The sequence below is a fragment of the Marmota marmota genome, unplaced genomic scaffold (genome assembly GCF_001458135.2).
Source record: "Marmota marmota marmota unplaced genomic scaffold, marMar, whole genome shotgun sequence".
Lineage (NCBI taxonomy): Eukaryota > Metazoa > Chordata > Mammalia > Rodentia > Sciuridae > Marmota > Marmota marmota.
This window is the reverse complement of record NW_026000082.1, coordinates 44,485,469-44,508,006: the sequence shown is the minus strand read 5'-3', so window position 1 is coordinate 44,508,006 and position 22,538 is coordinate 44,485,469. Positions and strand designations below refer to the sequence as shown.

The window sequence follows — 22,538 nt, the reverse complement described above, 5'->3', positions numbered from 1 at the left end:
ATGGGATTCTTCTTAGCCTATTGTAGGAGCAGCCTCTTAACTTTGCATGAAGATAACTACAACATGTTCTTAATATTAAACGTTATTGAGTCTAACGTCCCCATCAGCCACTGCTTTTACTCTTCAGTGTTTTGTTCTGAAAGGTCTGTAACAAGCTAGATGCTTTAATTAAATAGTTAAAGGAGATATAATCATATACTGTCACTATCTGGGTGAATTGTGTTAAGTGGAATATGAATAAAATGTGCTTATTCTTGCATTTTTTAAAAACCAAAAACATGAGTATGTGTTGTCCAGGTGAGGTGGTATATGCAGCCTGTGTAACAGCAGGCAGGGCCAGTTGTGCTGTTCTGTGGGGGGCTGTCCTAAGCACTGTAGTGGACATTTGTCCAGTGGGATGGAGAGAGGGCCACGGTGAGGGAGTGGAGGAAATTGAGGCTACATGTGCTGGAGCTGAGTGGTGGGGCCTGGGAGAAGGGGTAGGTCGTGGAGAAGGTGTGGGGTCAGCTCCATGGGTTTTGTAAGGACCAGAGTAGAATTTGCCTGGGAGATGGCGGCCTTTTGGAGGGTGTCGAGCAGAGGAATGTTGTAAAAAAGGTTGTAAAAATAAAACTTGATTAAAAAACTTGTTTTGTATTACATCAGTATTTTTGTCTTTTAAACTATTTTCTTGGTTCACTATAAGTTTCATTTTAACACGATTTCAGGTAAGAACATAGGAATTATTTATTTTTTAGTTAGCAGTAAAATGTACCCCCCTTAAGTGCATAGTGTGTTTGACAAACGTCTACATGCATGTCCACCGTCATCAAGTTACAGGACATTTCTGTTATCCCCCAAAGATCTTTTTGCCACCCCAGACAACCACGGATGAGCTTTCTGTGCCTATAGATTGTTTTTTCCTGTTCAAAAGTGGGACCATTCAGTGGCTGCTGTTCCATGTGTGACTTCCATTGATCACTATATTGTTTTTGAGATTGATTCACTTTCCATGTGTCAGTAGTTCATTTCTTGTACAGGAGCTAGTTTGGGGAGAACATCTGACCTTCTAGTAAGTAAGTTCATAAACTGAGCTTTAAGGGTTGGTGAACTTGGGTTGCTTTCTTTCATTTTGGTTATCTTCCTCCCCTTTTCTAATCCTGAAAATAAACATATTGTAAAATAGTTGAAACCAAAAGCATATGCTAAAAATATATATGTTGTGTTTTTTATAATTATAAATACAAAGTTGATTTTTCATATTTTTAATATTTATTTTTTGCAGTACTGGGGATCAAACCCAGTGCCTTATGCATGCAGGACAAACATTCTACCACTGAGCTATATCCCCAGCCCTAATTTTCATTTTTTGATATTCTTTTATACTCTTTAATATAACAGAACATATTTCCCAGTGACTTTAATATTCTTTAAAAAAAATTTGTTCTGTTTGGATATACATAATAGCAGAGTGTCTTGGCATATCATACATACATGGAGCATCACCTCCCATTCTTGTGGTTGTATGTGATGTGGAGTTACAGTGGTCATGTATTCATATATGAACATAGGAACATTATCTGATTCATTCTACTGTCTTTCCTATTCCCATACTCCCTCCCTTCCCTTCATTCCCCATTGTGTAATCCAATGTGTTCCCCCTCGACACCCCCTTATTGTGTGTTAGCATAGCATATCAGAGAGAACATTTGGCCTTTGGTTTTTTGGGATTGCCTAGCCCTGACTTTTTTCAACTATTTCAAGTAAGAAGACTTTCAAGTAAGCTGCTTCCTATCTGTTACGGCTTAAATATCAATTAATAAATTATTAATAAATTAACATCCTGAATATTGATGGCACCTAAATCTCATTTTGAATCATGTATTCTACTAGATAAATTAGCAATTTATAAAATCTGGGACATTGTCTTTCTGCATCAAACTGTTAGATTATTTCTGAAAATTTTAGGTAGGATTTCCTTAAATAACTAGGGGGAGCTTTTGGCAAGAAGGATTACCTTTTATGTTGTTCGGATATTAATACTGTGGTAGAGATATTTCAGGATAGCTCAGCTCTGCCTCCCTTTTGTGGTCTTTTGATTCAGTCTCCATAATTAATTTGGACTCAGCCACTCCATCTCTGTGACCTTGGCAGGTCACCTGACTTCTTGGTCTTAGCTTTCTTGTCTGTTAACTAGAGGTAGACCTGTACTTTTGTTTAACTGTAAAGGAGTCAGTTAACATAAACGAGCTCAGGCCAGTGCCTGGCATATAGGAAACATTGTGTAAGTATTATTATTATTCATTATTATTTTCAGTCAGTAACCACATCCTGATTCTGCTATATAAAATGCTTTCTAACACTCTTAAGTCTTCATCCCACATACTTCTTGTTTGAACTAGTACACAAACCTCCCAATTGATTGCCTTGCTGACAGTTTCTCTCCCTGGCAAATCATTCCCCACAGGCCTTGAGTTCTATTGTTACATAACACCAAACAGACTATATAGGAAGCTAGAAAAGGGGCTACCATGGAGGGTTATCAAGAACTTCATGGGATTTGAACTTGACCTAGTAGTATGTAGAGGATATTGACTGGTTGGAAGAATTGAGGGCCAGGAGGACCAGTGGCTGGAATTGTTAGTGAAAAAGCCTGACTAGTGACAGACTCCATTAGGAAGGAAGAGGACCATTAGACCCCTGTCTAGGGGCAGTTAGGGGCCTGGGAGGAATCTTGAGAGAAAAATGGGGATTTTTCTATGATTTCTCCCAGTAGAATTTTTTTCCTTAAATAAAGCCATGAGTAGACCAGACGAACCCCACCTGACTTGGAGGGCTGTAGCCCCATGGTTTGCTTGGATGAAAATGATTTAAGAAATTATAATTCAGTCATCAGCAGTAGACCCTTAGGAGGCGGCATATAACCTCTACCTGCCCCAGCCCATTCCCACTCTGACTCCATTCCCGTCCAGCCTTCCTGCCAGCCTGAGGGCTGCAGGTGGCAGGAAGCTTGTCCTGTCACTTATTTTTTGTGGTACTGGAATTTGAGCCCTGGGCCTCGTGTGTGCTGGGCAAGCACGCCACTCTGAGCTGACCCCCAGCCCTGCTGCTCACCTGCAGTATGGCTGCTGTTAGTGGGATGCCTGCAGGTTCCCACAGCAGCTTGGGGGCCCAGTGTGTGTGAGTCCTGCCTCTTTTGGTTGCTGAAGGCCTAAGGGAGCACTTGCCAGCCACGTGGGGGACAAGTGGGGTTGACTGTGCCGTTTCAGGTTTGAAGAGTGGTGGTGGCAGTGGGATTGGAGAAGGGCACAGGTACAGAGATTTCAAAGGCCCTGCTGCCTGCCCCTGCTGAGGTCCTCTCCCCAGCTCTGGTCCTCTCCTCGGCTGCCTCTCCTCTGACTTGGGACACTAGCACCTCTTCACTGCTCTTCTTTCTCTTCCACTTGGGAACACGGTTTCCCGAGGCTCCCTTCTTACCTTTTCCCTCCTCCTCTGTTTACCATGAAAGCCCTCCTGCGGCCCCTGGGAGCCCATCTCCAGTTGAGTCTGTGGCACTGTTCAGCCATCCCGGTGTCCCAGACTGCTTTGCAGTTTTGACTGCTGGACTTTTGTTCTTTCACAGCAGCCACTGCTCTGTGCATGGATGCTGGGCCAGGGCCAGGCACAGCTGCGGTGAAACTGCGCTAGCTCAGTCTGTCTAAACCTGTCCTTCCTGAGAGTCCAAGTCGGGGCTTAGGAAATGCAAACTGCATCGAGTTGAGGAAGTGTTGTAAGGACCTCAGGGGAAGTCCCCCAGGGTAGGATGGTGGGCACCTGCTTCTCAGAGGCCAAAGTGTCTTCTGGGTAGAGCTGAGGCCTGCAATACGATGCCAAGTGGCCCCTTTAGGTTCTGTGCTGCCTTGCTGGCGCCTCAGCCCCACGCCCCTGGGCTTGATTGCAGAGGGCAGCAACTCTCTTCTGTGTTTCTTTTGTTTCCCGGGAGCTCAGTCTGGGGCACTGAGCATAGACTATTGCACTGGATACTCTGAGACCATGGTGCTTTGCTGGGAGACCCCAGTGGGGCCCTTAGCAGCCTGCAGTGAGGTCTTTCTCAGTCAACTTGGCTTTCCCCAGGCAGCCTCATGTAGCTGAAGTGCAGCATCAGAACCGCAAAGGTGATTTGGTGCAGTATGTTCAACTGCAGGCCTTATTTACAAATCTGACACTTAATTTAAAATACAAAATTAAGCAATCAGACATTTTATCATCTGGCGAGTGATGGTGCCATCACACATCATAGCTTCCAGAAAACTCCCTTCTATGCCTGAGAGTGGAAAAGGCAGGTGACATCTTGGTGATGTTATAACAATACTTCTGACCTTGTGAACCCCCCAGAGGGTCTTCTGAAGCATCCCTGGATGATGTGGAAGAGACTCCACTGGGTTGGTGATAAAATGTGGACTCTAGACTTTAAGTAGCTGGATTTTATGGGGCTGCTCTGGGCCTGCTTTCTGAGTCCAGACCCTGAGTCCTGACTGCCTTTGTTGGAATAACCCAGTGCTGCCACTTGCTTGTTGTGGCTGTGGACAAGTTTCAGTTTCCTCGGTAGAGTGGGAATCGTAAAAGTGTCTGTAGCACATGGTGATGCGAAGGCCAGACAGGCGATGCAGAGTGCTCCAAGCATGTCTGGGCTCTTCTAAGCACCATCGCTGTGCGGGTGATGCTTAACTGAAGAGACACTTCCCAGCCCAGAGGAAGCAGTGAAGGGTTCACTCCTCAGCTCCCCACCTGTCCAGCAAGGGAAGGTTGTCCTGGGAATGGTGTCACGGAAAGTGTCGAAGGACCTGTCACATGCTCCCAGCAAGGTGGCATCTGGAGAACCTAAAAGCTTTCTGAGGTTTCTTAAATGGTGGGAACAGAGAGGGTCCCCTAGGTGGCACGTTTCATGACAGCTTAACCTTTGTGTCTCCACTGCCCAGCAGAGCCAGCCGGAAGCAGGCACCCAGGAAATATTTGTTAATGACTGAACGAGGGACTGAATGAAGGAGAATGGCTTGTGGCCATTAGTTGGGGAAGGGGGAATATTGGCTTTTCTTTGAGTTTATCTGTCTTCCTCTCCCAGTAACACATTGTTGGTCCAATTGTGATGCCCAGAACATCGGCCCCAGCAGGAATTCAGAAATCTATTAATATGTTGAGTAGGTATTGCAGTTTCTTTTACATAAGATCAATCTGGGAATAATTCCAGGATCAAATTATGACTCTTTAGTGCAAGAACCAAGATAACCCTGTTTAGAAAATGATAGTGCATTCAACACTATCAGGATATGCATAGAAAAGAGAGCCCAGTTTATAAGTGTATAGGGGAGAGGTTTTTTTTTTTTTTTTAAATCTTATTTTGTTCCAAAGATTTACCTCTAAATTGTTTATTTGGAATTGAGAGCATACAACATTTTGTAAAAAGGGATTTTTTTATACAACCAGCCTTTCATATCTATATAGGGAGGATTTGACTGACATCAGATTGAAAATATTTGGAAAACAAGTTGCCTGTGTACTGAACTTGTTCAGATTTTTTTGTTGTTATTTTTCCCAAATAATATGCCCTAACATCTGTTTACATAGCATTTATATTTTATTGGGTGTTATAAATAATCTAGAGATGATGGAAAGTGTATGGGAAGATGTGTGTAGTGTATGTGTTGATACTTCACCATTTACCCAAGTGACTGAGCATTTGTGGTCTTTGGCATGGGGGTGGGTATTGGAGCCAGTTTCTCACCTACAGAGGGACCACTATATTGACCCCAAAGAATACCCACCTCAAAATCAAGAATTCAGCCACATATGAAGAAAACACTTTCTGATAGATGACCCTGCTATTTTATTTATTTATGTCTCTTCCTTTTTTAATAGAAAAGTTTAAGTTAGCTTAAGGAATAGTATTTCATTTGAGTAACAACAAACATTTCAAGTCTGTTGTTAAGCATTGGGAACGCAGTGCTGAGCAAGACAGACACCATCTGTCTTCTCGGCAGTCTCCCAGGGGAGGCACTCATTAAACACATAATTATACAAATAATTATTAAAATATGTAATAAGAACTATGAAAGAAAAATAAGGAAAGCTAGAAGGTGTTTCTTTATAGGCTGGTCATCCCACAACTTCACCTCTTCTACTTCTCAAGTCATTACTTTTTCTAAGAATGTTCCAGGGAGTTTGCAGTCAGACCCACTGCTGTGGAGAGTCCAGCAGCTGGGGAGGTGGGAGGAGAGGCCCAAGGCCACTGTGTCTGGAGTGGGTTGCTGTGAACTTAGGTTCCTTGTTATAGTTGAGTCCTATTATTGTATGAGCCCATGTGAAAAATCATTGGTTGACCTAAACAGGTAAGCAAAGCCATAGGAATTTTCCTTTTTCTTGTTTTTGCTTGACAGCTTTGCTGAGGTTCTTTATATTCATAGGTGATTCAGAAGTTTTAGTCTCTGTGGTCTCTGTCTTGTTCTTGAGTTTCATGTCTCCTGTGGGCATGGCCATGTCTTCTGTAGGAAGTCTTCTGTTGAGTTTTCCATGCAAGTCTGGAAGTTTTAGGACAGAAATTATCAGATTATATTCCAGAGATTTAAATGCAGATCCCACAGTGGTTGTGAACTTAGGCTCCAGAGTTAGACAAGGGTTCAGATTCCGGCCTCGCTTGAGCAATTTAGTCCCTTTCCCTGAGTCCCACTTTCCTCTTCTAGTGTGTGTCAGGGGCAGGACAGGAAGGCACTGGTAGCACCTGTCCCTTGGACTGTTTGGGGTAAACTCCGTCAAGCGTGTAAGACTGTTAGCACAGGACCTCGCACCAAGGGAGTCTGCAGAATGTCGTGTGGAGCTGTTATTCCTGTTACTGTGGCAGCGCCTGAAAGAGGGCTAGCAGACGCTGTCCTTTCAGGGAAGTGCTCCTGGGGAGGGCAGATGGTGCCAGGTCTTTGCCCAGGGTCACAGCCCAGAAAGGGGAAGAGAATTCCCTCTGTACTAAATGGCCTGGGCTTCTACGACTCTGGCTAGTATTTGTTAATATCACTTAATTTTTCAATGTTATAATCATTATGTATCCTTGGATATAATTACCAACTTAACACCTTATTTTTACCCTTTGGAAAAACTTTATCCACATTTAAAAAACCCAGCTTACAGAATAAAAATGTAAAAACAGGGATATCATATTTAGAAGTGAGAAATGTCAGTCCTAATTTTATTCACAGTTTAGGTAATCTGAAGCCATGAGGCCATTTTCTGGGACAATTTGATTTTCCCAGGGTCTGGAAGGCCTGTGTAGGGTTTTGTCAAGACAAAGGTGGAGGGCTGGGGATGTGGCTCAGTGGTAGAGCGCTCGCCTCACATGTGAGAAGCACTGGGTCAATCCTCAGCACCACATAAAAATAAATTAATTAAATAAAGGTATCGTGTTCATCTACAATTAAAAAAATATTAAAAAAAAAAAAAAAGACAAAGGTGGAACTCAGGCAGAGCCGGGCATTTGTGCACTGGTGTCTTGACCCTGCTCAAGAGGTGACCCTGGTCTGTGCACCCCTGCAGACTTGCTGGCTGTCTACACAGGCCAGGGAGCAGACCGTCGATATGACTGGGAGATTTATTTCTCGAAGCAGCTATTGATGTTTAAAAAAAGGTTGAGGTATTGGAAATCTGCAAATTTGGATGATATTATTTTCTTGGCACATGAACATTCTTAAAAAGTATAAAAGCTTCATTGTTGTTGGGAAAAATTAATCTTTTTAGCTCGGAACTTTTTTTTTTTTTTGGCCTACATTGGCTCCTTTGAAAATCATTGAAACATTTCTTTGCAGTGAAATAAAATACTCATACTACAAAATTCATCATTCTTAGAAGGGGTGTGATAAACAAATCAGTTCTTTAGGGTTTATGTGGTACCAGTTACTAGACACTTGGTTTTCCATCAATTTAAAAATTATTTTTAAAGTAATAGTTATGCTCTACCAATTGGCGCAGGTCCTTCCATACGTGTCTTAAATTATGATGAATTCTTCCAAACTTTGACAAGTAGTTGTATAAAATTCTCTATTTCCTAGTACCTTGGGATGTTGGGATGGCTTTACCGTTTAGCGGTTGGCATACAGTGGTCAGCTCCTGTTTCCTGGAAGGTCAGAGTTCCAGTGTGGACTGCAGGAAGAGTGCAGTGCTCCTGGGGAGAATATGTGAGTTGTGGTCAAGTTGGGTGTGGTCGCTACAGGGATGCATGAGTGAGGCTCTGGCAGATTAGTCAGGACAGGCTTTATGGTATGTGTAGCTTTTACAGTTATTCTTTTAAGTGGGGAGTGTTGATTTTTATTTTCAAAATGTGCTTATAGCTACTGGTAACTTTTGATTTTAAATTAAGCTTAAGATGTATTTTTCTGTAGGATTCTGTTGCACTTTAAAAAGCAGTATGGTGCTGGAGATTCATGTATTTTGAAAATGGCTGCAGTGGCAGGACCAAAATAGATCAACACAGATGTGCTTGAAGGTTGAGTGGTTTCCTTTGGGCACTAACAAATAGGCATCAGAGTAACTGCCCAAATGCTTAGCATCATTGTTTCGGATTTGCCCACTTCAGATTTCAGTTGTATTTTTGCATATTTACTTATTGGACCAGATAGAAAAACAAAATAAAACAAAACACTACTTGTACTTTCTTCCTTTTGCTCTGATCCTTCTCTGTCTTGACTTGCAGAACGCTCCTGAGCCTTTGGCAGCTGCTGAGACCCTGGCTGAGGTACCTGAACACGTGCTGCGAGGACTTCCGGAGGAAGTGAGGCTGTTCCCATCAGCTGTTGACAAGACCCGGATCGGTAAGTACTGCATTCAGAGAGATGGGCAGCAGAGCAGGCAGAGTCCTGTGGGAGCAAGTGAGGTGGCAGGCAGCACACCCGAGGGCAGTGGATTTGCCCTGACTTAAACTAGGCACACACCCACACCCCATCCTTGCTGACTCTTCCAGGCGTCCCCTGCATCTCCTGGGCTTCTTCCAACAGGATGTGGTGTTCTCTTCTCTCTGTCTTCACTGTGGCTTTTGTATGATCGTGTTATTATGCTTATTTCATTATTCTGTGGTTGTCTTTACGTCTGTCCCGGTCCTTGATAGTGAGTACCTTCATTTCTTACTTGCCTTTGTGTCTCCAGTACCAGCACTTTATGGACTCTCAGTAGATCTTTGAATGAATGACATGACCCCGGTGTGTCCGAATCTTCTGGTATGGTTTCTCATTGAATACAAACCAAGCTTGTGTGTATTGGGTTATTTTTATTTATAGAAGGCTAAGGAGGTAAATTTTAAAAATCCAATCAAAATGTCTTGGACTATATCATGTTTATATCCCATTTCTTTATTTTTTTAAGATGTACTTCTGATATTATAGTTTATATACATATGTAGTGAATAAATTTTTAATAAATGTTTTCCTAATTCTCATTGAAAATTTATTTGCTGAACAGTTAAGAGTGTTAATTTGGGGCTGGGTTGTGGCTCTGTGTTAAAGCACTTGCCCAGCATGTGTGAGGCACTGGGTTCAATCCTTAGCACTACATAAAAATAAACAAATAAAATAAAGTTGTTCTGTCCATCTACAACTACAAACAAAAAAAAAGTGTTAATTTTGTATAAGTGAAAGGAATTAATTTTATAGCTCAGCATATTGTTTGCTAACTGCATGTCATCAAATGCAGTTCATAGCCAACCTACAAAAAAGTGGAATTCATATGTCCTCTCAGGACAGGACTGGCCCACCCTCTACTCCATTCTGTACATAAGGACACTGAGGTTAGAAAATGAGGGAGCCTGTACAGAGTGGCCCTGAGTGCCAATTTTCTTGACTCCCAGGCTGGGCTCCTGCTGATTCACCAACTTGCTTTTTTCATCGCATCCATTTGCTTATGATCTGTACACAGAAGATAGAAACAATCCTAGGCATACCTGGATGAGCATGCATTTTGATTGTTTGAAACTGTAAAAAAACAAGTTGTCTCAGTAGCTACGTTTTCAGGAAGTGTTGCTAGAGAGAAGAGGTTTTCCACTGTAAACAAATGAATGTCAAATGAATGTAAAAAATATTTGCTTATAAAATTACATTTCTAATTCTTTATAAAAACAAATCATGTTTAGTGGAGAAAATTTGAAATCTGTAGAAATGTAAAATGAAGAGTTTTTTTATTTACTTGCATTTTGATACTAGGGTTTGAACATGGGAACATTTTACCATTGAGCCACATCCCCAGTCCTTTTTATTTTTTATTTTGAGATAGGGTCTCACTAAGTTTCTGAGGTTGGAACTTGTGATCCTTCTGCCTCAGCTTCCTGAGTTGCAGGGACTACCAGTGTGCACTGCCATGACTGGCATGAAAAGTTTAAATTGTTTTAGTTTTATTCCATTCTAATATCTTTTCTCTTCAGTTGTGATTGTTTTCGAAGTGTTTGTGATTGTACTATATGAGCAGTCTTACGTGGAAAAATTAAATATACAACTTTTTCTGGTTATAACACAATACAGGTTCTTTAAACCTATTTAGAAAATATTGAAAAGTATAAAGAAGAAAAATTAAAATCCCTATTGAGGATTTGATGTAATTTGATTTATCTCAGTTGATTTAACATTATCTTACTTTTAGGGAATCTAGCTTTTTAACTATTTCGTGAAATTGAATTGACTTCATTCAATGCTTTCAATCTTTAAAATAATCACAATACATTTAAAAATATTGATTTTATTTTCTAGGTGTCTGGGCCACTAAACCAATTTTAAAAGGCAAAAAGTTTGGGCCATTTGTTGGTGATAAGAAAAAAAGATCTCAGGTTAAGAATAATGTATACATGTGGGAGGTAAGAAAGAATTCTGGTTCTTTGTTTATCAGAGTTCTGTACATTTTAAAGACATCATGATCCTGTTCTCTCAGGTTTTCTCATTTTGAACTTAAAACAATCATTTTAATATGTTCTTTAAAATCAAGAATATTTTTATTAAAGAGAAAATGTGTTTCCTGGGTACAGACTTCTACTGATAACGTATTTTTGTATTTGAACCTGCTTGACTGTTCTCGACAATAAACGTCAAATTTGTTTTTTATTTTGACTGTCCAGGTGTTTTGCTTTGCAACTAAGACCTCAACTTCCTGTGTGGTGGTTTGTCACTTTGCAGGTGTCACTAGATATATACCATAAAAGACTCTCCAAGTGGCTGCAAAGAAAACACTGGTTACTCTATATTTTAGAAAGTAATTTTTGTATCCTTGGAATACTTAGAATTGGTTATATTTAGCACATGGCACACTAAAAAGCATTTAATTTTTCGGAAGATTTTCATTCATTAATTTTGTGATCTCACAACAGTTCTGGAAAATGGAACAGGGCAAGAGCAGGCCCCTTTTAAAGGAGAACTAGCCAGGAAACAGGCCCGGGCTTGAGGAGTACAGATGCAGAGTCAGGAGCCATCTGTCCTACCTTAAAGTGGGGCATTTAAATTGTTGTCTTTCATTGACTGGGCTCAGATCCTGCTTCTGATTTCATGACTTTGAGCAGGGTACCTGACCTCAGCAGTGAAATCCTCAATTTAAACAATGGGGATACTAAAAGAAATCACATTAGGATAGTTGAGAAGACAAAAATTTGTCAGTGTCATTCTGTAGATATTCTGTGTGAATTCTGCACTTATGTTGATTGTAGTTCAGACCAGTGCCCTGTTCAAGCTTCTCAGGTATTGGAGGGTTGTGGTGTGACTCCTTTAAAAGCAAGTTAAGTTTTTTGAATAAGCATTCCATTAGGTTGTCTTAAATTGAATCACATCTGCTTCTCACATATTAACATCTGAAAGCCTGAAAGCAAAACATGGCTAGGAAATATTGGGCACTTCCTCCAGAAGTTCTGGGCACTGGGAGGCTTAAGATGTGGCTGTTTTTTCTAAGGCCATAGCAGTGTTCTTAACTTGGTCTGATGTTTCTCCATCATTTTGGGTTTGTTTCTTGTGAATCTTTTGTAATGCACCTCCTGAGAACTAACCCAGGGGCTTTAAGATAATTTGAGAGTCCTTGTGTTTTATCATTCAACTACTTCTGTGGTGAGAGAATTTTGTAATTGTAGGAAAACTGCCCAGGCAAAAAAGTCTTAATTACTGAAGAGAGTGCCTGTCTCTTTAAAAATGTCATTACCAGTGCTCCAAAATAAACTGTACTTTTAAATTTTAAAAGTTTATCAAGGGAAACTAACAAACATGCTCTACCAGGTTGAACACTAATCTCAGTGATGTTAAGGTACCAGCAAATGCTTGCTCTAGTTCTGTGTATGTAATGCCAAGTTTGAACAAATGCCATTCATATTAAGCTTAAGTTAAGGGCACCTATTTTTCCCAGTCTAACAATTTGTATTGTTAGGCATAATGTGTAAATGATTACTACTGCCTTATATGAATTTTGAGTTTGATTTGCACTGAAATTCATACATAGTATTGACTTGACAGTAGATTGTTGAAAAATTGTGATTTGGAACCATGAGATATTAGGGACTCACTTTCCACTCTGAACTTGTTACTACTCCGTTGTTAATTTAAGACACTTGTACTTACATACTAGTCATAGTTTGTAAATTCTTATAATGGTGCCAGTTCTCCTCTGTCAGGCTTAAGGATTTGGTTGTTAAGGCTGGCTTTCTTTTTCAGCAATTGAAATTGTAGGATCTCATTCACTTAGTTCCCACCATAGGGTGTATTTTTGATATAATGGACTTTAGGCCTCTTGTTTTTTTAAACTCTTTAAAAAATAAAGGTGTAGGGGTTGGGGTTATATGTAGCTCAGTTGTAGAGTGCTTGCCTAGTACGTGTGAGGCCCTGGGTTCGATCCTCAGCATCATATTAAGATAAATAAATAACATAAAGGTATTGTGTCCATCTATAACTACAAAAAATATTTTTTTAAAAAATAAGGTATATGTATATATACACCTGCACGTGATATACAAGTATGCATGTGATGAACTATAGGAAATATAGGTTATAATGTATTGAAAAGATAAAAATGTAGTATTTTCCCATTTATTTATTCCAATTCTGGTCTTGTTCTCAGACTTGCATCAGAATGTCTCTAATGTAACAAGTGCTCATCGTCAGACTCTTATCTTGGTATGTGTTTTTCCATCAAGGCCCCTTAAACTGGCTTAGAACTCTTATTTTAAAGCTAGTCTAAGGCAAAGTGTTAAATTGCTTTTCTGGAGCCCTTGATAATCTAACCTGGACTGTGTCCTCTAAGCTTTTACTGAAAATATTCTACTGAGTCAGAAATAACAGGAGAAAAGCTGTAGAGTATGCTCAGGGTGAATGCACAAAATAGGTGCTCAGAAGAGGAGAGTGCGTTCTTCACTGTTTCTGGTGGGGAACGTTAGTGAACTGGCAGGCGGGGCTGTGTGCAGTATTCCTCTCAGCTACCCCAAGTGTGGAGCAATCTGCAGTGTTTTGAAACCACTTCTGATAAAAGCCTTCCCACTTGACTTCTGTGGTACTCAAATTATTTCTAGTGAGCAGAACTTTTGAATTGCTTGAATGAGAATTCTTTTAATATGTCTGTTTGTTAAAGAGACTTAATTTTTTACAGCAGTTTTAGTTTCACAGAAAAATTGACCTGAAAAATATAGAAAAGTTTCTATCCTGTTCTGTTTCATGTTGCCATAATAAAATAACACAGACTGGGCAATTTATAGATGCTTTTTATTGGCTCACAGTTCTGGGGGCCAGGAGGTCTAAGATCTAGGAACTACATGCTGAAGGGCTTCTTGCTGCCTCACAGTGGCCAAAGGCATTGCAGGGCATTGAGCCCGCATCATCCCATCAGGCTCTTCCTCTCAACACTGTTGCATTGGGGATTGAGTTTCCAACACATGCTTTTGGGAGTTGCTCTCAAACCTTAATTTCCACCCCCACATTCTACACAAGCACAGCCTTCCCCACCTCACACCAGACTGGGCCACTCATGACAGTTGTTGAACCTGCCTTGGCACATGTTTATCATCCAAAGTTCTTAGTTTATTTTAGGCCTCACTCTTGGTGATGTACATTCTAATAAGTCTTTTTTTTTTTTTTTAACTTTATACATTCTCATTGCAAAATCAATTAAACAGTACAGAAAAATAAACAAGAAGGTAAAAATTATTCCATCTCCTGGCACGCAGGTATAACCACTGTGAATGTCTTGGTGAACGTTCTTTTAACTCTGCTTTTCTGTCTGCTTTTTAAATGTCTCTCATATGGTGGGTGTATCATTACATCTGGCTCTTTTTTTTTTTTAATATTTATTTTTTAGTTATCGGCGGACACAACATCTTTGTATGTGGTGCAAAGGATCAAACCCAGGCCACACGCTTGCCAGGCCAGTGAGCTACCGCTTGAGCCACATCCCTAGCCCCCTGGTTCTTTTTAATAGTTTTTAAAAACCTTTCTTATGGATGAAATCTGATAATTCACTCTTTCTGTTTGTTTTATTCATTCAGGCAAAATTTGAGTCAAGAGGATGAAGGGAAATAGTAGAATTGCATGTCAATTAAACTTGATAGAGAAATGACTCTGAGATGAGAAGACTTTAATTTTTTAATGAAGTGAAAACACTTTTTATTAGTCAGCACCATTACGATTAATTAAATATTAGCAAGTGTGTGTCATAAACCTTGCTATCTCAATTCTTTTAATTTCAAGTCACTTTTAAGTTAAAATTGCATGGAAGAAGAAAGAGCGGAGAGAAGTCAGCTTGCTGATTCTGCAGAACCTTTTTTCAGAAGGGGTCAATGAGCCCTTACAGCTGCTTTCCAGCCTCTTAACCTGTGTCAAAGCAGCCTCCTAGGAAAGGTCTGGATCTTTGGGGGAGTCCAACCTGCCCCCTGTTTTTTAAGCCCTGGAGTTACTAGGTTTTTTACATTTTTTAGTGGTAGGAAAAAATCAGACGTTTTGTGACACATGAACATTTTGTGAAATTCAAATTTTAGTTCATGAGTAAAGTTTTATTGGAACATAGCTCTGTTCATTTGTTTACATGTTATCTGTGGCTGCTTTTGCCCCATAATGGCAGAGTTAAGCAGTGGCAACAGAGACTGTGTCTGGCCTGCTAAGCAGAAAATATTTTTTGCATAATCCTTGATGGAAAAAGTATGCTGAACCCGCCTGGTGTGTGAGGAAGAGGAGGATAGGAGTGAGCGAGCTAGCTAGCGTGGAAGTGCCTGGTGTTAAACGTTCAGTGAATGGTGCTGGGAAGTGGGATGGCTGCAGAGTTGGTTGTCATGGAAACAACTGAGCCAATCACATTCTTCTCTCAGGAATTGCAGGACAGATGAGGACATTGAAGTACAGAGGATTAATTGATATTTCTGAGCAAGTCAACTGTGCTCAGATTGTCAGCCTGGTCTAGGACAAAAAGGAATTTCTCTTTGGGATCTTATTATTTACCTATTTAGTGCCTATCTGTTAAGCTTTTACCAAATACCAGGCCCTGTCCTAAGTTCTGGAACATAGAGCTTGGTGTATAACTTTTGTCTTGTTATGAACTACTGGCGATACCTGATATCTGATGACATGTTCATGGAATGAAGGACTACCAGAAATAACCTAAATTTTACCACAAATCAGAAATTCTTGACCTCCTGGCCTGCTGGATGTCTGTAAGCTCGTAGCCCTGGAGTCACATCAGGAGCCACCTTTGGTTGCCTGTGCAGTTCTCTTCCCGTTGGCAAAGAGCATCCCGCAGATATGGCAGCACATCATGGCGAGCACACATGTAGGAACAAAACAGTCACATCTCAGACCTCAAACCAGAGCAGAGGGGGAGGGGACCGCAGGGCCCCACATTTTCTTTTGAGGGCATGACACTAATAATACTAAGGACCTCACACTAAGTCCCACCTTATCTTACAGGTTCACCACCTCTCAGTCTCACTAACCAGGGGACCAAGCCTTCACACATGGACCTTTGGGGAGACACTCTAACCATAGCACTCCCTGAAAGTCGCCCCAGAAAGTATGCACATGCACATGTACACAGAGGAGCTTGCGTGTTATTTCTAGGGTTCTATGGAATTCATAAACATCCTTGGCCCACAGGCCCACAGAGTTTCTGGCTTAGGAGTTTCAAGAATAAATTATTTTGTTTATCCAGAAGATGTTGATTGGGGGCCTGCTATGAACCAGTTAGCAGTTATTGATCATCTTTTGTGTTGAGATTTTTCAGAACATTTGTGTAGTTGTAGTCCGAAACTTACTGAGAGTCATTTCAAAAGAGAGGTCCAGTCAGTGTGGCTTGCTCCATAGAGATGGATGTTAGACTGTGCGTTAAGGGTCTGAAAGGCTAAGCTATTTACTTTTTAAGTGTGTATTTTAGAGTCACCTATGTGAGTAACAGGCTTGTGGTAAAATGTGCAATGACTGACTGGATTCTCTTACTTCTTTTATTCCAGAATGTTCAGAACATTTCAGAAAATAGTGATACATTTGAGTAGTTCTTTAGAAGTCCCTGCTCTCTGAAAGCAATCTGAAGAGTGAAGTAGTTGATACCGAAGGTCCATTTTTGTATTCCCCAGAAAGTTACTTCTGTGGGGTGAAAGTTTTGTAATCCATAATAAGACCTGCAAATATCCAGCTCTGTTATTGAAAAATGACTGGAATTTTAACATATTAAGGAAGTATGGTATTTTCTAGGTAGCAGTTTTAATAAATTCTCTCTATATAAGATATAACTTTTATTAAATGTTTTCACACCAAATTTAGGTTACCCTTTTATTTTCTTTTTCTTTATTCTCATTGATTTGCCTGACTGCAGTTTGGAATATGTTTATGAAATTAGTAGATAGACGATTCTGGCTCAGTTTAGAAATATTAGTTGAACCCAAACATTGAAGAAAAACATTTGATCATAGAGAATAAAAATTCTTTTTTTTTTTTTTAGTTGCAGTACAAGTGGGAAACAGAACTAGTCAAGCAAACTAGATCCTCAAGGAGATGAAATATGAAAAGGAGCCTTAGGCAGTGTGGGCACACCAGGGCCACTGAAATGGGGACCTGGCTTCCAGGAGATTCTCTGTCTCTTGGCTGATGTGTTGGCACCCCAGTTTTCCTGTGCTGCAAGGGGTCCAGAGAAGAGTGGAGGGAGATGGCTTTGCTATTGTGGACTCTGACTCTGGGGAGCTGGTTCCCATGAAAACAGACTCTTTCGCCAAGAGAGCTGATACAATATAAGATTTATTTGTTGCCTTAAATTCTGGGAGTGATTTCTGTCACAGTTAGTTGGTTCCTTTGCAGGTAAACAGTTGAAGATGTGAATGATGGTATGTTTGCATAAATGAATGAGAATTTTTAAAATTTACAAAGTGAATTAATGCACTTAAAAAGTAACAAATGATAAAGTTTGCTGCACATCTTCTCTAAATGATATAAAGAAATAAATTTGAATGTGTATTTAAATTGGTATGTGCACTAAAGTTTGAGTTTAGATTATTTTATGATAATTTCAAAATGACCGGATTAAATTGAATGGAAATTGGGTGGTATGAGACTGACACTCCACAAAGTTGGTGCCTGCTTCCTGATTAGTGATGGAAGCAGAAAGGAGGTAGGCCTAGATAACAGGAGGTCAGAGACCTCAAGGGGGTCTGTAAGGAGGGAAGACAGGAAGTAAATTGAGAGCGCCCCTCAAGACAAAAGGGAACCTTTCTCTCCATTCCCTTGTTTACATACCGTTTTATTTTAGTGTAGGGTATAGGAAGAAATGAGGGGGCCAGGTTTGAACACTGGCTCTGATTTTAGTGACTTGATTAATATAGTGGCCAATCCATTGTCAGTTTCCTCATTTATGAAAGGGACTTAGTATTTCATAGATTATCTTTAGATTCTTATGAAGGTTAAACAAATAACACATAAAGCCCCTAGTCTGGTGCTTGGTAGAGTGGCATTGATACTACATAAACAGAACTTTATTTTGTGAAAAGGGATTGTTTTGTGGATTCAGTCAGAAAAAAAATCATTAATTGTATGTAATAACATTTCTCTTAGGATCTTAAGCTGAGTATTTCCTGGTTATTGTAAAGATCTGGAAATAGACTTCTTACATGAAGCCTATCTTGTTTCATTTGTGGGTTTAAGTGAGGATAGAAGGTTGTCCTGTTTTTGCCTTGTCTTTGTCTGAAAGGAGGAAATTGGAGTTGGTTTTCCAGCCTAATGGCGGATGACACTTTTGAAGTCTAGTAATCTGTAGTTACATGAGGCAAAATTTGATCACATTTTGGAGGTAGGTTCTGTTTGTCATTCATTAAAATTAATTTGATTGGAAACCAGGCTTTGACCTACTAAGATGGGAATTGTATAAGGGCACATTCTCATCCCAGTTCCTAGGTATAAGATTAAGCTCAGGGGGGGCTGGGGTTGTGGCTCAGAGGTAGAACGCTCGCCTAGCATGCGTGAGGTACTTGGTTTCATCCTCTGCACCACAGAAAAATAAAATAAAGATATTGTGTCCACCTGTAACTAAAAAATAAATATTAAAAAAAGATTAAGCTCAGTAAAATGAGAAAGCTATGTATGCACTGCTGCTTTTTAAAATCTGTGTGATGATGAGGAGGAGGATTTTGACTTAGGCCTTGGTTACCTTCATTCAGACTTAGGCTTTTGTTCAGAAGAGCTTGTGCTCCTCCCGATCCATCTCCCTCTTTTGCCATGCAGTTTCTACTAAGTCAATGGAGGAAAGGTATAGACAATTCTTATTAAACAAGAAAAAAGTAAAAATTATGACTCATTTATCTTTTCAGAGAAAACCACTATTGTGTTTTTATTCATTAAGTTTTAAGAATTTTTTCTTACATATTTATATGTTTAAGACAAAATGATATCATGTAATTGATTCTTTCTATAATAGCTTGATTCAGTCATCAATGTATTATGTATCTTGATAAATAGATTTCTACAATATCCTGTTATCTTTATTCTTTATTTTCTTTTAGTTACAGAAATTATGTATCACATTAAAAAATTCTTGGGTATAGCAGTGTCTCACAGGAAATAATCCAATTAATCACTTACATAACTTTTAAGTATCTTCTTAGTACTCTTTTGTATGGATGGATTGTAGTTTTCTGAGCTGATTCCATATGGTTTTGTAGTAAACCACACTGCTGGGAACAGCCTTATACATAAGTGTTGGTACAGTTGCTCAACTGTCTCATTAAAATAAATTCCTCTAAGCTTGCATGCTGGTTGGAGCGTGTATATATTGAAAGATTTTTTTTGTTAAGTGCTGCTAAAATTCCACCCAAAACAATTATACCAGTTTGTTCTCTGATTGTAAGCACTTGGGAGAATGTGTTCATACAACCCTTCCAATATGGTTTTTTCTCTTAAAAATAATTTTTGCCAATTTAATAAATGAAAACTTTTAATTTGAAATTTTTTTTGATTATTAAGTTTCTTTTATGAGGTTTTTAGGCTATGTGTATTCCTTTGTGAATTCCTTGTTTTCCTATTTTAAAAAAATTGAAGTGTCCATCTTTTTCTATAAAATTAAGTATTTTCTTTTTGCACACCAGTGTGACTTAGAAGATGCCTTAGTCCCCTTTGAAGCACAGGGAGTTATGCACAAAGAAAGAATTCACTCAACTGGAACAGCTTGCTTTTCACAAAGGTCTGTGCTGACCTGAGAGCTAGGAAGTTCCAGCAGAGCCGCATTGTGTGGGCAGGTGGATGTGGCTGCCTTCCTCCACGCTGTGGGATTGCTGGCAGCCATGCCTGTCTCTGCAGTCCCATTGATCTATCTCGGTTGCTGTGCCAGTATGCAGGTGGGGATCCAGTGAGGCCCTGATGTACACTGGGATACATCAAAACAAGGCTTTGTCCCTGAGCCTGGGCCATTTTCTCTCCGGTATACCGGGGAATAATGCCTTGTGAGTTACTGAACAATAACTAAGATGGATTGGTAATACTCAAGCACCACGCACCCCATTTTCCTTATTTTACCGTGCCGGCAGACATTATGAACATGTGTGTCTCTGAAACATTTTAAATGAAAGTGTGTTAATTTTGAATTTTGCATTGTGATGCAGTTTCTTGCCACATAGGCTACTCTGTTTCAAAGGGGAGGAATGTGGAGAGGGAGTGTGACAGTGAGGTGCAAGGGAGCCTGATGCCACATGGTTACCTCTTGAGAGTGGTGCAGGTGGTTGCCTTCTGAGCAGTCAAGTTTTGAATCAGCTCACAGGGGGATGGCAGTTAAAATATGCACCTTGGTGCTTATGATGATGAAATAAACTGACTGCAGAGGGGGTTCTGCTACAGTTCCCACCACACAGTAGGCATTCATTGGATGGTGATGGTTATGCACTCGGGTGGTCATTTATTGTTACCTTACTGTATGCCAGGCACTGGTTGAGGTGTTGGAGGCACTGGCACAAGAGAAAAGGCTGATGCCTTCTCAGGGTGCTGAGGCTCTAGTGGGAGAGACAGGCCCTGAACAAGGAAGTGAAGCGACAGATGATACTGCACTGCATCTAGCACCTGGAAGGGTAGGAAAAGTGAGGTGGAAAGACTGGGTGCTGAGGGGAGGGAGGGGTGCACTTTTACGAGGGTGGTAGGGCGGCTCTGGGTCTTGGAGGTTCTGCAGACCTGGGTTTAAGCCCATCTTGGCCGCAGTTGAGTGACTTTGAAAGGAAAGTCATTTGACTGGTGGAAGAAGTAGTAGTAAATGAGCCTCCTGGGGCTCAGTGAGGAAGCAGGAAGCGGGGAGCTTCGGAGCGTCGTGCCTGATGAGCTCCAGCAGTTGCCCAGGAGGGTGGGTGCTGCACCCTGTTTGCCAGGCCTCCAGGACATCAGGTAGGGGCTGGTGCTTTGTTCTGGAAGGAACAGTGCAGCTATGGGTGGTGATTCACATGGCAGGAGAGGAGAGGAGGAGCAAGTGGTGGGAGTCATGGTAAGAGTTATGGCATGTAGATTCTTTTCTTTCCTCCTAAAAGGAAAATAAAAAACTTGTTCTTATCTCTCTGCGTTTCTCTTTCAGTGCCTAGTGGGTGTTTTGCAGTTTAGTTTTGGTGAATAAAATGTGTACATGTATTGCATATATAAAATTTAAAGTGAAAAATTGTTGAAAAATAGATGTTCTTTAAAACCAAGGAATGTTGCCAGGCATGGTGGTGCTTGCCTGTAATCCCAGCAGCTCAGGAGGCTGAGGCAGGAAGATCACAAGTTCAAAGCCAGCCTCAACAATATAGTGAGGCCCTGAACAACTCAGTGAGAACCTGTCTCTAAATAAAATACAGAAAGGGGTGTTACTCAGTGGTTAAGTGCCCCTGGGTTCAATCCCTGGTATTCCACAAAAAATAAATAAATACAAGAAGGAATGTTAGCTAAGCGCTGGAAGCCTCTCTGGAAGCAATTGTCTAAGGGTCTTGCAGGGACGCTTCCTGCAAGAATGGATTTGATGTGACTTCTCAAAGAAGGGCTGAGTTTTCAGTATGTTTTTGGAAGGCATTGATATTTCCTAGAGTGTGACCCATGGCACCTTAGTCCTGACAGGAGCCCTGGATAGAGTGGTAAGAGCTGGCTGAGTTTGCAGAGCATCATGCTCCATCACCCTCGTGATTGGTTCACAGAGTGTGTTTACTTCCTGAAGTCCCTGTCAATCCTGCCAGAAAAAGACCCACTGACTTGGGTCACCCACAGGGCCAGGCACCCCTGCTGGAGTGGCAGAGCAACCCTGAGAGTATGGGGATTTGCCCTGCTCAGCACTCCTCAAGCTTCACAGTCCTAAGTCACATTTTCAGGAATGTAGTTGTCACTTCCTTTATGCATATATTTGCAAAGCTTTTGGTGATCATCAAGTATATTAGTTACATAGCTCCTTCTGTTTAGGGGAAAAAGTAAGCAAGCCCAAATAAAAAAATAATGGGAATCACATGGTTTTGAGTTTCAGTTTTTCCTTGGTATTTTTCTTTTCTCTGTCACTTATTTTGTTTCTGTGAAATGCTTTATAGAGTAGTTGTGTGTAATGAGGAAGACTTGTTTTAAACGTTGAACATGGAGATACTTTTAAGTACTCCTATCTTAACAAAGGTTGTTTTCCCTCATTTCCAAGGTATATTACCCGAATTTGGGATGGATGTGCATCGATGCCACTGATCCGGAGAAGGGGAACTGGCTGCGATATGTGAACTGGGCTTGCTCAGGAGAGGAGCAAAATTTGTTTCCACTGGAAATCAACAGAGCCATTTACTATAAAACTTTAAAGGTAACAGTGTTGGAATAGTCTACTGCAAGTGACTCTGCATGCGTTTTCTAAATGTGGTCCTTAGCTGTGACTGACAATAACTGTTTTTCTGACCTTGAAAGGACTATATTTGAAGTGGTTCATTTGTACACTCAAGGTCCTATGGTAAAGAAATGGTTGCCTCTACTTCATGTATGCCAGGGAACTTAACTAAACACGAAGATGGGATTGAGTAATCACATGCTGTGTCTTTCTGGATACTGTTGGTAAAGCGTGGGGCAGCTGCTCCCCTCCTCCCAGGACGCACGGGAACTGGCTGACTG

At 40.6% G+C, this 22,538-nt stretch overlaps 1 long non-coding RNA gene across 1 annotated transcript in view; it reads left to right on the top strand.

Moving 5' to 3' along the window:
* LOC107142223 overlaps positions 1 to 22,205 on the top strand; it is a 29,327-nt gene extending 7,122 nt beyond the window's left edge. Inside the window, exons 2-4 of the long non-coding RNA XR_007352253.1 lie at positions 8,690 to 8,807; positions 10,728 to 10,831; positions 22,084 to 22,205. This is a non-coding gene — a long non-coding RNA (uncharacterized LOC107142223). The remainder of the gene's footprint in view (positions 1 to 8,689; positions 8,808 to 10,727; positions 10,832 to 22,083) is intronic.
* Positions 22,206 to 22,538: the final 333 nt, after the last annotated feature.